Genomic DNA, 18,530 nt, shown 5'->3' with positions numbered 1-18,530 from the left:
TAGCAATAGAAAGCTGAGGATTTTGCTTCCCATTTCTCTGGGAAAAGAGAAGCAACCAAAAAGAATTTCCAAAAGGCCCCATAGAACATTTATCCATCACTTGAGTCTGTGACCCTGTATCAAATAAAATGTGTTACCTCCACAAATCTGGGGCCCTTGGCTAAGGCCAATCACTCTGCTTGACCATCAGATCTCATCCCCTCTCACCCACCAAGGACTCCAGACCCAGCCCACGCCTGTGGATTCAGCGCCCTCTTCACCTGGCTTCCAGGACAACAAATAGTCATTCTCTCTCAGGCTCCTTCGCTTCTTATCTTCCCATCCCTTCCTTATCTCCATTCACTGATCTATTGGCGATTTCACCCAATCTCATAATTTCACATACAAGTACGTACAGATGATGCCCAAACACACATCTCCAGCCCAGACCGTCTCCCATGAACTCCAGATCATATCTCCTACAGTTCTTGAATGTTTACTTTGTTTTTTTTAGTGTGTGGAGTTGATTCTGACTCCCAGTGACCCTGTGTCCAGCAGAGTGGAACCCTGCCCCGTCTTTCTGTGCCATCCTCTCACCTTCCAGCGCTGTGTCAGACATGCTCCAGCTGCTATTCATAGGGTTTTCAAGGCCAATTTTTTTGGAAGTGGGTGGTCAGGTCCTTCTTGCTAGTCTGTCTTAGTCTGGAAGCTCCACTGAAATCTGTCCAGCATGGGTGACCCTGCTGGTATTTGCAATACTGGTGGCAGAGCTTTCAGCATCACAGCAACACACAGATGCCACAGTATGCCAACCGACAGATGGGTGGTGTGGTTCCCTGAGTGGGAAATGAACCTGGGCCACGGCAGCAAGAGCAACGAATCTTGACCACCAGGCCACCAGGGCTGCTGAAGGTTTAACAGACACCTCAAATTTAACATTTCCAGAAGCACAATCCTGATCACTTGCAATCTTGTCTTCTAGTCTGTAACTCCACAGTCTTTCCCACCTCAGTCAATGGCAACTTTACACTTCAAGTTGCATAGGCCAAAATCTTAAAATCATCCTTGCCTTCTCTCTTTGTGTCACATCCCATACCTGATCCATTAGTGAATTTTTGTCACTCTACTTCCACAATACATCCTGAATGTCACTTCTTGCCTCTTCTGATGCTCACATCCCAGTCCAAGACTTTCAACTCTTCCTCTCAGAAGGCAGCCAGAATGACTCTTTTCAATGGAAGTTAAGATCATGTCACACTTCTGTCCAAAACCCTAAAATCTCCATCTCACTCAGAGTAAAGGCAAACTCTTAAATGACCATCGAAAGCAAGATTAAATCAAGTAAGTTTAAGGCAAGTCAGGTCAAGTCAAGTCAAGGCACTCCAATTAATCCAGGTTGAGACACTCCTAGTCATGTCAAGTCAGGACACAGCAAGTCAAGACAGGTTATCTCAAGTCCTAGATGGTCTCCCTACCCAGCTTTACTTGTTGACCTCAGTCAGCATTGCTTGTGTATCCTAATACTGTGATCTCCCACCACCAACACACTCTAGCCTCCTCTGACTTTTGTTTTCAGCTTTGAACTAATAATTGACAACATGTCTTTTACTCATGTATTATGTTTATTGTCTGCCATTCTCCTGTCTCCCCCAAAACACATGCTTTCTGAGGTCAGGGCTGTTTGTTACACTTATTAACTACTGTGCTCTTGGGCAGTGGGGACAGAGTTATTTTGGACCACTCCAGAGAGGCACCTCAGAGCTGAGAAAGAAAACTGGGGACAGTGAGTGCTAGCTAGATGTGCCTTTCCTCTTTTGACTTTTGGCAAATTCTTTCTACCTTCTCTACCTCTTTCTTCTTCTCCTTTCATCACCATCCCAATCTTTAATTTATTTCCTCCCTTGGTCACTCATTTTTTTCCCTCCATTTATCACTTTCTAGTGGATGTAATTTGATAGAAAAGAAATAATAATACCACTATGCAAATCTGAATAGCTGCAGTGCGTTGTAGTTTATAAAACAATTACATATGCACTGTTTCACATGGGTCACTGAGAAATACACACTCAGGATTGCACATACATACACACACATATATATGCATATGTATGTATATGCAAATTTGTATATATACACACACATATATATGTATGCATTCCTGTATTTGAAGAAACTTTATTGCTTTGTGTCTCCAAAGAAACTAAGGTTAATAGACGTTATTTTTTTTTAATCTTGGAAGGGTTTGTTTTCTTTTTCAGTGGGTCAATAACCTTTACTCTAATTCTCATCCTGCCTCCCTACCCTCCTCTGATTTTGAGGCTTACAGTATATCAGATCAATTCTGTCTCCTTTAACAAAGTGATAGGTCACACAAAAAGGAAAGAAGGTAACTAACATGTACTAAGTGCAAACTATGTGGCATGAATTCTGCAAAGCCCCTTCCATTCCCATTTAGCCGTCACAGGTACCTTGTGTGGCAGGTACTATGATTCTCTTTTTGGATGAGAAATCAAGGCTCACAGAAGTTAAATATCTTGCCTGGGGCCATAGAGGTAGTTAGGAGCAGAGCTGGATCCAGGGGCTCCTGTTCCTTCTACTATAACAAATTACACCTCTAAGTAAATGTGGGAAAAATAATAGTTTTTAGAACGGCTTCTGATTTTCCCTCATATTTTATTGTCAAAAATTGAGGTGGCAAACTGTTACCAGCATATAGTCCAGCAGTGACTGCCCTATAGAATTTAACATGAGCCACAAATTTTAAGCCATATACGCAACGTCTAGAATTTTAACAACCACATTAAAAACGTAAAAAGATGCACATGAAATGAATACTAATAATATTTATTTCACCTGCCAAATCAAGATTATCATTTCAACAGGTAATCAGCATAAAAATTTCAACGAGATACTTTGCATTTTTTTATACCAACTTTTTTTTTTTTTAAAGATTTTATTTTTTCCTTTTTCTCCCCAAAGCCCCCCGGTACATAGTTGTATATTCTTCATTGTGGGTCCTTCTAGTTGTGGTATGTGGGACACTGCCTCAGCGTGGTTTGATGAGCAGTGTCATGTCCGCGCCCAGGATTCGAACCAACGAAACACTGGGCCGCCTGCAGCGGAGCGCACGAACTCAACCGCTTGGCCACGGGGCCAGCCCTGCAACTTTTTGAAATCCAGGGTCGACTTTACACTCGTAGCCAATATCAGTTCAGACCACACACATTCCAAGTGCTCAGTAGCCACAGGCAGCCATCGCCTCCCGCACTGGACAGCACAGGTATACGCCGATCTTAATAGGCCTGGTTGCTGTCTCATCGTCCCTCGGCATGAGACTTCTCGGAGTCATGTATACTCATCGATTCCATCTCCTCTGCATTGCTTTACTCGCTGGAATGAGCTTGGTTTCAACTACCAGCATTCCAACCCAGTTAGGACAAAATGGCGGATTCTCTTCTGGTCTCCTAGTCTCCAGCTCCTGCTCTACCTGACCTCCCAGCTGCATCTTTGACTAGTGTCCATCACTCCTGCCTGCCTTACACCTCTTCTCTCTGGCTTGCTGTAAATTCGCTCCTACCTGGTTCTTCTTCACCTTCACCTCATCACTTTGATGCCACTCAGCTTCTTCTGCCTTACATACCAACCCTCCTCCACAGCCTTCTTTTTGGGATTGCTAAGCCATACACAACTTCAGCTGTCACCGAAACATTGAGAACACCTAAAACTAGTGCCCATCCACACCTCCATCATGAAATCAGACCTATATATTCAGCTACCAAAGCTTATTTTCACACACACTTAAAATAGCATTTATAAAATCACACACACACACACACACACACCCCCCACTTCCTTCTGACCATCAGTAGGTTGAGGGAACATTTCTTTCTTCAAAAGAAAGCATGTAGTTGCTGGCCAAAGGGGTTATATTTTATTTGTCTAATTAAGTAAATTGAAGCAATTAAGAAAAAGCGAGCCATAAAAAATAAAACACTCCAGAAGTTGTTTTTTTTTTAATAGAATGAAATTCCTTTGGTGGAATTTGCGTCTATCTTAAAGTGAAATAATGGCCATCCTCTTGAATTCTGTAATTTCTGACTGTCGGTTTGACTACTATCAGTCGTGCTACCATCCAAGGAATGTGACCATAAATTCTGCACAAATAACCATACTTATCAAATCCTTACTCAGACCCAATATATCAGTCATGTGTTATAAACTGCAGAGTGAAGAAAACAAAAATGCCAGAGTATTTATGGACTCCATTGTAATATATATTAATTTTCAGACTTCTTTAGTACAATGCGTGCTTTTGCAAAGGAAAAAAAGGTCATTTTTCACATGAAGCTGAAAGAATAATTAAAGAAATTTGATGTTGTTTTTCTCTTTTTCCAGGAAGTTTTCCTTCCATCTTTAACTCCACTTGAGCCTCTCAGCTCAAACAGGCCACTGCTCGTGGGGTACACGCTCCCTGTACACAAGTGTGCTCAGCAGCACCCCCATTAAATCACGCCAATGTGCTTCTTTGATCGGGAATGCTGTTTGCAACCTGTGTTTGCCAATCTCAAATTTCCTCTGTCTGAACAGGCTCCCCAAAGCCAATTGTGAGTCTGCGGCTATTTCTCAGTGTCTTCAGTCAGTCTCTGATTTTTGAGGCTAAGTTCAGAACATCTATTCAGCCTTTGTCTGGGATTTGCTGAATTTGACCATCTCCCCTCAGTTTATACATAGTTAAGTTTGGGGTGGCTGCCACCATCTCTTCTTCACACACATCTTGTGAAGTTGACCAGAAGGGGAACACTAAAGCGTGTGGATGCTTGTGTGAATACAGTGTCATTGTAATGCGATCAACAGCCTTCAATTTCCATGGCACGACTATGTTTCAGACACTTGGTTTTCATGCTAATTGTCTTGCAGCACCCATTTCCCCTTCTCCTTTACTAACAGAATGTGGAACAACGTGCTCAGCTACAAGGCTCCCAGCCTTACCTGCACAGCTGGGCATGGTCATGTAACTAAGGCTGGCCAATGACATATAAGCAGAAGTGTGTACGTGCCATGCAAAATTCTCCTTAAAAGGGAGGAGCTTGCACAGCCTTGAGTGTTGAAACAATAGTCGGAACACTAACCATCATCTTGACCCTTAAATTTGGAAAGCTCAAGCTGAGATGGCAAGGCAGAAAATATGAGCCACGATGACACTGTGGAATTGCTATGTTAGCCCTGGACGGCTGACCTATGAACTCCTTTTATGTGAGGGAGAAATAAACCTCTATCATATTTAAGCTATTTTTATCTTGTTTTTCTTGTTAAACGCAGGCAAACCTAAACCTAACGGGGGTTTACATACCATAGAGCATTTCCTGGAACCCAGAGGCGCCAAATTTTAAGCACATAGACATGATTGGCCCATGCTTCCCAGGAAGATTGACCATCACAATATTATCAAGACCTAAAATTTAGTTTCAAGTGCGATTTGTCAGGATCATATCTGCTTGTCTACTTTGCAGAGGGCAGGCCTGACTACTTGAGTACATCTTCAAATGTGTCGGTTAAGGAGCAGAATTGATTTTAGTTTTTTCTTCTTTTTTGCATGTTAGGAAACTCACAGGTAGGTCCTGGGCCTTCCTTGTGCAGACCGACATATGCTGAATGGGGATCAGATCAGGATTCCATGGCTGCCTGCAGAGAGTCTAACAGACCTGCCCTGCTGATTGTCTTAGGGAACAAACGAATGCTACTTTATAGAATATGATTTCCCACATGCACAAAAAAAGCCCTGATATATGAAGAACACGCACACATGAACATACACACAGTTGTTTTATTTTTCATAGAATAAGTGGAATCAAGCAGTATTTAGAAGATTCTAAAATTAAAGTCACAAAGAAAGCAATGTTTTAAAAAACCCATGCAATGTTATTTATCTCAGTTTCTAGGATCATAGTTTTTGACACAATCTTATATAGCATGACTATTTCTCCAATCCAGGCTTCATGGGTCTAACACATGAATTTTTTGTTGGTGGTGGTGGTGGTGAGCAAAACTGGCCCTAAGCTAACATCTGTTGCCAATCTCCCTTTTGCTTGAGGAAGATTGTCACTGAGCTAACATCTGCGCCAGTCTTCCTCAGTTTGTATGTGGGAGGCCGCCACAGCATGGCTTAAGGAGCAATGTGTAGGTCTACACGCAGTATTTGAACCCACAAACTCTGGGCCTCTAAAGCGGAGTGCACAACCTCAACCACTATGCCACTGGGCCCACCCCACTAACACACAAATTTTTAAAAGATGTTTTATAGTGTGTTGAAATTTGCAAATAGATTGCTTATGGCATCACTCTCTTACATTTGTTTATATGTACAGCCTTATAAATTTTCAGAAATTCTTACGAATTTTAAATAATCAAGTCCCTCAAATCAAGGACTTGATTATTCCTTCACGTTAAACAAAAACAATTCAGTTCACAGAACAGTAGTGGAGATAATGGCTGTTTTAAAACGGCAGCAATTTTTGCAAAGATCTCCAGGAAGCTGATTTGAGTGAGTTGCTCTGTTCATTCTCTATTTTTTACAATTTCAAATGTTGCAGGGCAAGCATTTGCAGTCATATATTGAGGACTCCTTACACTCCATAAAGTAAGAAGCTATGTAAATCAGAGCCAAAGTTCCTGGAGAATTCAGGTAATGAGTTACCATAAACCCACGGTCTTTTCAAAATTGAAAAAACCCACGAAGCAGGCTTTCCTGTGGCTTTCAAAGTTCTCACAACAAAAGCTGCTTTGAAACATGCTGAGAGAAGGACTGAAATATCACACACATAACCTGTTCAGAATTTCACACTGTGGGCAGATTACCAACTGCTGTGGGTGTATTTTCTAGGTGTCATTATCGAATCCTGACCATCAGAGGAACACAGTTTGGATAATGATATGCAATACTGTGGTAGTTTTTCCATTGCATTCCTAAAGCTGTTGATTTATTTGCAATAAGTGAGATGTTCTACACTCAATTAAACACTTAGTTCTGTTAATAAGCGAAAATGGATTTACATTTATAAAAACACATTTGAGTTTCACTCACCTTTCATTTCATAGCAAGAACTTAATTTCAGTGTTTGACCACCAGGGCACTGGCCATTAAAAGAAAATTATAGAAAGAAATGTGACGTGAATATATTAACATTCTTTTATATTAACATTATTTTATGCTTTGACATCATTTAATTTTCAATCTTTAGATGTAGCCATATATCCATATTCCTTAAAAATGAAAGATGAGGTTGTCTGATATTTAATAAAACTTGTTGATTCCCTCAAAAGTTCAGGCAACCACATTCCTGTTCCAGTGGAACTCACTGGAAAATACTATCTACTGATGAAAGACAAAATACGACAAACAGGCAGTCCTTCCATAACAGCACACCTTAAGTGAGAGAGAAATTTGTTTGCTCTCAATTAAGAGCCTGGATACCATGGTGATTATATAATAGGAACATGTACCAAATTAGCTAGAATGCTCATTAGTTCTCCTTTTTTGATGAATGTTGTTAGAGACGAGAAAAAGGTGATATAACTGAAAACTCACAGGCAAAGTATAACCCATAAAAGGGAACCCACAAGAAAATTACAATCTATAGAGAACTAATATTTACTGAATGCCTACTGTGTGCTAGCCCCTGGCCCAGACGATGACCTATGTTTCTCATTTAAATTATTATTTTTGGCAATCATACACCAAATTAACTGCATCAGCTGACACGCGCTTCAATTTCGTAGGTGGTTTGAAAGTGCTTACTTAGTTTACCCACCTGGCAGCCTTATTCCAGTCCAGCTCCTTGATCAGAGAGTAGTGGGACGACATTATGAATTTCCCAAATTGTGGAGATGAGAGCGTGAAGAAGTCTGTCGACGGGAGCTTGCGTACCTATTTCAGCTCACAGTCCTTTGGTGATTTATTTTCAATATCTTATCTTCCTCACCGTAGCACAAATAAGTGGCTGGTTCACATCACTGTCATTTAGAGAACAAAGACCTTTGGGATCTCTCAATCCACAGTTTTCTAATTTTGCAGATAATTAAACAAAGGCACAGGGAGACCTCAAAGATTACATAACTGTTAGTGGCAGAGACGGGAGCAATAACCATCTTCTATGCCTTCCCTCTTGTGAATGCGCTGACCTCCAACTGTCACCTAGAAATACTCCTCTGTTGACCTCAGATCTTCAGAGAGGCAGAGGAGCAGGAGTCAAGAGTCCAGACTCTGCAGCCGGAGTGTCTGGGCCCAAATCCTAGTATTGCCACTTATTAGCTGTGTGACCTGAGGCAAGTTACTCAGACTCCCTGTGCAGCCAGTATTCCATTTCACCTGGCACAGTACCAGTATCTACTTTAAGGGAGTTTTGTGTGGATTAAATGAAGTTATGTTCTTTTAACACTTAAAACTGTACTTGATGTGTTACCAATTAGTATTTTAAATGTTGTCTGCCTTCATTCACGTACACAACACAAAATTTGAGCTCCTCCTATGTACTAAGTATCAGGGATGCAAGGATGAAGAAAACAGTCACATCCTCCCACCCCACGATGAGCTTACAGTCAGATGGGAGGTAAAAATTAGCAATCAGAAACTCAGACAGGCTGATGTCTCATGAAAGGGAGGTAAAGAATCCTGCTAGAATATCTAGGAGAAGTAGTTAACCCAAATTTGGGACTTCAGGAGCAACTTCCTCCAGAAAGTGCCTAGAAGGGTGAGCAGCTTGGTGTGGGAGGCAGAGAGGAAAGCGGTCCAGTTCCGACAGGCAGTAGCGCCAAGGCTCGGCTGGAACCAACGTGGAGGCGGAGAGGCTGGCTGTGCAATGAGAGAGTGGAAAGAAAAGAGACAAGAGAGGGAAGCAGAGAACAGAACGAAGGTTATAGGCCACATTAAGGAGTTTAAAACAGGTGCCAGCCTGGTGGCTTAGTGGTTAAGTTCACACACTCTGCTTCAGCAGCATAGGTTTCGCTGGTTCAGATCCCGGGTGCAGACCTACACACTGTTCATCAAGCCATGCTGTGGCAGCCATCCCACATATAAAGTGGAGGACAATGGGTACAGATGTTAGCTCAGGGCCAGTCTTCCTCAGCAAAAAGAGGAGGACTGGTGGGGGATGTTAGCTCAGGGCTAATCTTCCTCAAACAAAAGAAAGAAAAAAGAGTTTAAAACATTCAGAAAGAAATGGGGAACCACTGAATGATTTTAGAAGGGAACTCATATGATTGGATTTGCATTTTAAGGAACTCCCTTTGGCTATAGGATAAAAACCTGGTTCAGATGGAATCAAGAGAACTCAGCAGCCCATCACTATAGTTTCAGGTGAGAGGTGATGATGATGGCAACAGCTTGAAGGTTGATGGGAGCCCTGCTTCTAAGGGAGCTGCGTGATGATCCCTGGAGAGGTCCCATGGGCTACTCTAAGCCTCCGTTGGTCAAGAGAACTCTGCTTAACACCAGTGATCAGTATCAAACAAGGGACAGGGTGTCTGGCCTCCCAGGGATTGTTTCTGGGAAGCCAGAGAAAAAGTGTCTGGAGTCAGATATCGTGAGATTAAATTCTGGCTCCACTGTTGGGGTAAATCCTTTTAGAGCAAAACATTATTTCTTCTTTAAATGTAGAAAACTGGGACAAAAGCACCTAGTTCATAGTGTTAAATGAGACCACATATACAAGTATCCTAATATCTGTGCCACGCATGCATTAATCATTCAATAAAATCTAGGTCTTACATTTACTGTTTCATTTTTTTTATAGGTTTCAGGAGGTCAAGTTTCAAAAGCAACAATCCACCTTTTTAAAGTCATTGAAAACCTTAGTATTTTCAAGTTACAAGTCTACCAGCTCTTCAGGGCATTAAAAAAAATGCTTTTTCAGTACACAAGGAAAGAATCAAAGGAAATGCCACTCTATATAATTCTTATAAAACAGGATAATTTGTATTTTTCAGCTCTTCACACACTATTCTATAGTAACTCCTTAAATAGCCCCTTGTAGCTAAGGGATAGCTTAGTGTCTAAGCTGAGACTCAAAGAATTAAATAGATTATTATTCCTATTTTCCCTTCCTGTTTACAAAACAAAGATATAACGTGTTGATCTTCAGCAACTTCAGGTGCTAACCAGCCTTTCTACCTCTAATAACCTTCAATACAATGCTGTACAGTCATCATTCTTGACCAGAGACGCTTCCACGACAGACCCAAGCACGTCGTGATCTGCCAGCCCCTGACCCTCAACCCCTACTGCCATACCATTCCTGAAACACACCATGTGTGCAATTATAACCCTCCCTTTGCTCATGCTCATGCCTGGAATGGCCTTCTTGAAAACCTCTCAAATTTCTATAGAAACTGTGTAGAGACAAGTGTTTATGGACTTATTTGGACCAAGAAACCAGCCCTACTTTTGTGAGTATTTCCAAAACCATAACTAACAACAGACTATTATTATAAACCCAATAGATGTGGCAGTCTCTGTGCTAAGCGTGAGGGATAGAGATCAAGAAGAGCTGGCTGTTACCTTCAAGGAGTCCACACTCTAGTGGAGGAAGCATATGCACAGAGATGCTTTAAATGCAGTGTGAAAAGCGCTGAATGCACCAAACATCGTGAAAAAACAAAGAAAATGTTATTAATTCTGCCTGGAGGGGGTAACAAAAGCCTCAAAGACAAAGCCAATTTTGGAACAGGCATTTCATTTTTTTAAATTTGCTTATGCGTGGGGGGTGGTGTGTGTATAAAGTGGGGACCCTCCAAATGTGTATTCACGGGGAAGGTACCATTCATTGAAAGGTGTTCGTTTCTCAAGGTCATTAAAAAGTCTGTATTTTAGAGAAAAAATTTTCTAGTGCTACCAGCAATACCGCTATTGTCATTTTTTTGAAAACTCCACAACAGAATAATTTATCACCATCGAGGGCTGGGGAGATGGGAGCTTCTCGCTTCAACTCATGGAGCATTTGACAATTTCCCCAAACTGTTATCGTCTCCCATTGTGAAATCACCCAAAATCATTACTGAAAAGGAAGCATAACTCCAAATGTTCAAGCACGCAGAAAACATTCACACAAACACACATGCACTTGGAAATCCGTTTTTAAAATGCTGGAATTCTCACTGCGTATAGAACTTTTACTGGGTACCGTGAAAGCAAGCTGTGCCTTTTCTTCAAAGAGGGTGAGCAAAGTATGCAGACCAAAAAGAACAAAGAAGGATGGATCTTACATTAATAAAGCATCGCTTCTAAATTTTTTTATATATCACTTGCATGGCGAGCCCGGAGGATTTTCAAATAACCATTATCATTGGTGTCAGAGTCATAAACCCAGCCTCTTAAGAAAAATTGGAAAATACAGACTACCACCGAAGGATGTATTTAACTTAGCTCACTTACACTATTATATTAATGGATTTTTATAAGAAAAAATAAGTAAATAAGCCTCTATTTCGAAGTAGTTAAACTTCATTAATTGCTACGTGCTATCTCATAATGGAAGAAAAATATTTTTAAGAAACCTACGAAAGGTATACTCCCATAAGAAGAAATTATGTCGTCGTACTAATGTGCCTTGCAAACTTTCTACTAAAAATATTTGTCGTCCAAAGCAAATTGAGTTCAGTGTCAGGGATACATTTTCAGACGTCATGCATCCTGTTTTTCTTTAATTACTAAAAATTACAGGGCAACCTGTAAAGCAAAAACTCCCTGGCATCTTAACACAACTAATAAGGAAATGGAGCAGCTGGGAATTTAGCCGCTGTGACAGACCATCGAAACCAGCACGGAGGCTCCCTCGCGCTGAGTCCTTACTCCAGCACGGTGGTGATGAGGAGCAGGATTTTCACAATTAAGGGAGCCCACCGTGCTTCCTCTCAGGCACCAAACTTCTGACGGAAATGAAAAAAAAACATGTCTTCACTCTAAAACCACAATCCTGAGTTGAGAGTCTTTTCTCTTCACGTTGTCAGAAGTTTGAAGCAGATAAAACAAAACTGTGAGAGGAAGATCATTTGGCATGATATTAAGAAACACTGTAGACCCTTGGAGCCACGCTAGCTGGGTTTGAGTCCTGTCTGTCCTCTTCCCAGCTGAGTGACCTAGGGCAAAGGACCGACCAGCTGCAAGCCTCAGGGTTCCTGTCTGTACAATGGGAAAGTAAGAGTATCTACCTCAAAAGATAGTGGTGAGGACCAACACGTAGGCAGCGCCTACCCACGTGGTGAACACCATAAAAGGTTTTCTACTGTCATGATGAGTATTTAGTCAGAGATATGAGTGTGAGTAGCATACTCTTAGAAATATCTCTCTAGAAATATTTTCTTACGGTGTCTTTGTGAGAAATGCTTAATAGAATCAGAGAAGATGCTTGCTTATGAGAATGGACAGTGAGATTGTTCAAGAATTTATGGTACCCTCAGGACATACAGATTCCACTCAGACATCTATTTTCTCTTTTCTTTTTATCTGACAAAGGGAAACACTGACAGTTAAAGAATAAGTTATGACCTATCTAGGAACACTGGCAGTTATATGTATAGCGATGTAGAATAATGGCACAATTATGGTTACATGACAATACACAGCGAAACAATGACTGTCAGTTGCACTTGACGAGTTCTTAATCCTGGAGCGTCCACTCACAGTACCTAAGAAGATACTCCATGGTTGACGTCCCCCACATATGTGCATATGCACACACACACACACACACACTTTTTGCCACATACACTTTTCACATACGATTTGTAAAACACGGTCAAGAGAAAGAAATAATTTATAATCCAGAAAGATCCAGTGTTAATATGTGGTATATTTCCTTGCAATCATTTTTCTATGCCTATTTAGGGTTAGAAAAACGAAAAACAAAAGTTTTGATTTTTTTCTTTTTTCTTCTGAGGAAGATTTGTCCTGAGCTGACATCTGTGCCAATCTTCCTTACTTCGTAGGTGGGTTACCACCACAGCATGGCCGATAAATGGTGTAGATCTGTTCCCAGATCTGAACCCATGAACTCGGGCTGCCAAAGCATAGGGCACCAAACTCAGTCACCACACCACAGGGTTAGGCCCTGAATTTCGTTTTTAAACTAGTATCAAAAATATTTACCTGTATCATTAAATACCTTAAAAATTTAATTTCAATGATTAAATGGTATGAAATTTTAGAAATATACCATAATTTATGTAACTAACCCTCCTCTGAGACATTTAAACTACGTTTTCAATATTTTGATATTTAAACCAATACTAGGATGAATATAAATGTATAATTCCTGTGCGCATCTCTATTTAACTTTCTATAAACTGACTATATGGAAATAGTGGTTCAAAAAGTGTGAAGACGTTTTTAAGGCTCTTCATTGCAAACTGTCAAATTGTACTCCAGTAGCATTCTTGTCATCAGTGCATGAAAGCAGCTATTTTGGTACATATTTACTATCAGGAGCTATCACTATTTTAAGAAAATATTTGCTAATATGGTGGATAAGATATAGCTCCTACGTTATTAATAATCAAATGCAAACTAAAACAATAAAAGTGAATCCTCTTGTCCATAGGTTTCACGTAGTTTCAGTTTCCATAATTCAATTTCACTGGAATACCCTTGCCACGCTCGTCTTTCCTGTCACATTAAGGAAAGCCTTCCAGTCCAAAGACCCACGACTATCAGTGGCCCAGCCTTAGTCCCATCAATAATCAGAACCATTTTCCTCACTCTCTTTAGACCCATACAGAACCAATACAAACGGGAAAATCTTGATAGCTGCCCATGTTGTGCTAAGATTAGAAGAGAGAAAGAAGAATATATGTGAAATCAAAGACAAGATCAAAAGAAATACTTAATAAAGTTAGAGACACAGTAAGGACACTAAACAAAGTAACACCACATGCAAATCCAGCTCCACAGAAGCAAGATCACTCATTTTTCTTGTTGCAGGCAAATCTGCTTCATAATAACTGGTCTACAGATACTTAGTGAATGAATATTGAAATGGAAAGAAAACAGACAGCATAGGCTGCAAATGACTTTAGAACTGGTATGAATTTTCCACCAGAATTTAAAATTTTCTGTTTGAATAGAGACAGCTTAGTTCCTTTCTCTTTCTCAGTATCTCTCACACTTGAATCTTCCAAAACTCTAGCTAGGTTGGCATATAAATTTCTATCTGCTCATAATTATTTCTTCCTCCATAAACGGTAAAAGCAGAAGTCCAATCGGCTGTACCACTGGTTCTCAAGCTGTGGTTCACGGACCAGCACCATTAGCATCACCTAGGACATCGTAGAAATACAAATTCTTGCTCCCCACTCCAGATGTACTGAATCAGAAAGGCTGTGGGTATGGCCCAGCAATCTGTATTTCTAAAAAGTCCTCAAGATAATTCTAGTGCATGCTAAGGTTTCAGAACCAGTGACACAATCTAGGGCTATTCTACCTCCAATGTGTTTAACACACACACACGCACACACACACACACAGGTTTAACCCATTATCTAGGATACCTCACTTACACAGAGGGTAGAGGTAAGAAACTCACAATTCTAGGATCACCGTTTCATCACTGTACAGATGGACATTCTCCACTTTAAAAAGGCAGCAATGCACTAAAAAAAAAAAACTCAATTCACAACACAGTTACATCACAGTGTTGACTTTTTCACCTTACAAAACAATTGTCTTTTTAACAGAAAAAAATTATAGCATTTCATTAAATAATTTGTTCTATTGCCTTAGAACATACTTAGAATTACAATTCTTTTGGCACTCGCCTTTTGCCAACACAGCTATTTAAAAAAGTTAAGTATAGTGTATAATACTGCCAAGGCAAAGCGAAATAAAACAAAATATTACCACATCACTCTAATTACTAGTGTAATATTGAGTCCTCAAAATATTGTTTTGTCACTCAGTTTGTCTAGGAACCATCAGAAGGATTCCTTAGTCTGGTCACCATTGATCAGGATGGCCGGAAGATGCCATCAGTATTGTTCTGACTTCATAATGTGCACATTAGTAGCTACATATGAACTCAGCATCAGTTTCAGTACCTGCAAAATAATTAGGATAACATTAGTTTCTTGCTCTCTCTGGCAAAGCCATTTTTAGACCCTGTCAACCAAATCCTCCGGGCTCCATGGAGACCTGTGCTACATAAATACAAAGCATTATTTTTACATTATTGTGAAGATTGTTAAATGGAGGAGCAGGGTATTAAATATTAATAGCTTTCACACAGCGAAAGCCATTTACACCTTAGTTAACAGCATAGACCAAATTGAAAAACTGAGATACAAGATAATCTCTCTCTTAATATTTGTGAGTTCCCACCCATTCATTCTACAGGTGGACGTCTCCCATGTTAAAAAAAACCAAACTGATGCACGGACCTAAAGATGCCAAATTTGGGATTGATTACAAAAATACCAAAAGCTAATGAAACACCACCCTGATAGGGGGGATTCAGTGAATTACCTGAGGATAGTTTATATTAAAAGCTAGACCGTTGCCCAGATAAGAAGAGAGAAGCCAACTAAACTTGCTGTGAAGAATGACTGAGCGCTTCTTGCCTCACTGTAGCACATCAGCCACGAGGAAGCTGCGTCTCATTTCTGTTTAAATGTGGGAGGCACTGTTTTCTTCATTGATGTCAATCCCTCTGTGACTTTCGTACACGGTGGTCGGTAGATGTTACGTGGATGGGCGTTGAGTCAAGATTTTAGACCACACTCTTTGCTGACCAACTGTATTGTTTTGGGTGAACTACTTGACTTCTTTTAGTCTCAGCTTCTAATACACGAAGAGGGAATTATATTTGCTTCAAAAGATTAGTGTGAACTTTCAATTATATGCAGTATACATAATGACACTAATTAAATATAAAATATAATTTTTAGCAGACTATCTGGTGCATAGCATAGGTGCAACAAAGACCGCTATTATTAACAAATCCTGTCAGCTCACTTTGACTATCTTATTTGATGCTGTTCTTTAGATTTTCCTTCATGCCAATTTACTCTGAGGTGAATATGGTATTAATTGATACTTTATTTTTCAGTTACACAGAGTATTGGTTCTCCTGTAAAGGAACACGCCTCACCCAAACGGGGGTGTGGCAGTAGGTTACAAGATTTGAGTGTGTGTATTTGTGTCTGAGGGCATTTCAAAACATAAGTTAATTCCACTTTTTAGAAGGTACCATCTCTTCCCCTTGCCAGCTTTTGGTAGAGAAAACTGAGAGCTACAGCATTCAAGGCTTTGAATCCAAAGAAAGTCATTTACATGGCCCAGTGTATTGTTAATGATTCCACACAATACAAAGTTTCACCAATTAAATAAATAATTTTAAATCTATATGTATTTTTATGCATTCTATGCATTATCTGCAGGAAAATTGAAAACCACAGACTCTAGAAATATTTAGAAATTTGAGTTGAAATGATAATAGGAGCACTTGTACATATCACATTTAACTAAATACCAATGTACAAATTTGGGGATATATAGTTACACGGAAATAATATGTATTAACTTACTTTATATAGATTACTTCCCAAGCATTGACTTTTACATAACAATAACATGTTAAGAGTTTATTAATGAACCAGAAAGACCAGAATGTTTGCCTCAAAATATTCATAAACGTAACACAAGTATACTTAAGAAAATTATAGAAGTGTAATTATTGGTGTCTCAATGTTTGAGTCATGGAATTGTAGATTCTACCATCTGGAAGGTAACCTATAGTTGCCTAGTCTCATATCTAGAAAGGCACTTTTCCTTTTTTTTTTCTTTTGGTGAGGAAGGTGGTCCCTGAGCTAACGTCTGCACCAATCTTCCTCTATTTTGTATGTGGGACACCACCACAGCGTGGCTTGATGAGCGGTGTGTAAGTGCACACCCAGATCTGAACCTGCAAACTCTAGGCTGCCACAGTGGAGACCACGAACTTAACCACTACCCCACCGGCCAGCCCCCAAAGGCACCTTTCTCTATAGTCCTCTCCTGGAAAGCGGTCATCAAGTAATAAAAATGGGCATCACCTTAGAGACTTGTATATGTTCCAGTGGTCGCATTAAGCCCTTAGCATGTGGTATGTCCTTTAATCCTCACACGCATCCCACGAGGTAGGTACTCTTCCCATTCCCACTGAGGCTCAGAGATTCAGTTGCATGATCAGAGCGACAAGGGCTGATTCATTCTCGCACAAACAGTTTGGGTGATGGAGAGCTCACCACTGCAGGAGGTAAGGCTTCAGTTCTCGTAAATGTGGTCTTCCCGAAACTGAGGTACCATCCAGCACTCCATCACCTTCACTGCTGGGTGTTTTGACCTCTGGAGTTATACAACAAACCTAACTAATTCCTTTCTCCATGATATCCCTTCAAACACTAAAACACTAAATAAGTAGATATCATGTTCTACTTGCGTCTTCAGGCAGACCACTCTCAATTTCCTTAGCAGATCTACAGCACTTGATTTCCAGGCCATTCACTACCCTGCCCTTTTCTAAATCAACTCCAGACTTTTTTTTTTTTTTAAGATTTTATTTTTTTCCTTTTTCTCCCCAAAGCCCCCCAGTACATAGTTGTATATTCTTCGTTGTGGGTCCTTCTAGTTGTGGCATGTGGGACGCTGCCTCAGCGTGGTTTGATGAGCAGTGCCATGTCCGCGCCCAGGATTCGAACCAACGAAACACTGGGCCGCCTGCAGCGGAGCGCGCGAACTTAACCACTCGGCCATGCAGTCAGCCCCTGGACTCCAGACTTTTGATGATCCTCTTAAATGTAAAGTCAAGAGTAATCACAGGATCCTGGGTAGTACAGCTGACATCAGAAGTACCAGATCCTTTCCTTCAAACAAGACATTTCAGGTAATGCAATAAATCACTACTTTTGGGGAGTCATAAGTCACAAAACCAATTTGTATTGTGCCTGCAGTCAACAATTCTAGTATTTTATTTATGTATTAACTCTCGATAAGTCCTAAGTCCCTTCTCTTACATTTAAGCAGTTACCTTTTTTAACCTAAATTTGGATTTTATATTCATCACTTTCAAATCTCTCCTTTTTGGGTCAACTCATTCATTGCCCCTTTAGAATTCTAGCTGTATGTAATAAACATAGGGATTACCTATCTTTCTCAGTGTTTGATACACATAAATATGAAAACCTTGCTGATCATATCCCCATACAAATATTTAAGTTGAAAAAGGTAACAGTGTTGACTAGCACAAGCCCACAAACAGACCTGAGATTTATCACTATTGCTCTCACCCAGCCACAGGACTGCCCACTTCCCCTCACTTCCTATCCATCTACTATCCATTTACTTTAGAAACAGTTTAATCACATCTTCATTCAGCATGCATTTTTTTCAATAAATGACATCAAATGACCTTCTAAACTCCATACATAGTATATCTATCGCATTCCCCTTATCCACCAGCCCACCAATCCATCTTAAAGCATTTGGATTTATTCTTAGTGACTATTTTCCAACTTATTAAGTAACTGCTTAA

General features: G+C 40.2%; 1 protein-coding gene across 14 annotated transcripts in view; it reads right to left on the bottom strand.

Annotated features, from left to right (window-relative positions):
• The window catches only part of MAGI2 (membrane associated guanylate kinase, WW and PDZ domain containing 2), a 1,262,944-nt gene that overhangs the window by 1,108,550 nt on the left and 135,864 nt on the right, over window positions 1-18,530 (bottom strand). The window contains exon 2 of one of the 14 annotated variants that reach the window (XM_070265327.1): window positions 7,788-7,989. The exons of the other annotated variants lie outside the window; for them this stretch is intronic. The gene's annotated coding sequence lies outside the window, so the exon portion shown is untranslated. The remainder of the gene's footprint in view (window positions 1-7,787; window positions 7,990-18,530) is intronic. 14 annotated transcript variants of the gene reach the window in all.

Source organism: Equus caballus, chromosome 4 (genome assembly GCF_041296265.1).
Source record: "Equus caballus isolate H_3958 breed thoroughbred chromosome 4, TB-T2T, whole genome shotgun sequence".
NCBI classification, from domain to species: Eukaryota; Metazoa; Chordata; class Mammalia; order Perissodactyla; family Equidae; genus Equus; species Equus caballus.
This window is presented reverse-complemented; position numbering and strand designations above follow the sequence as displayed.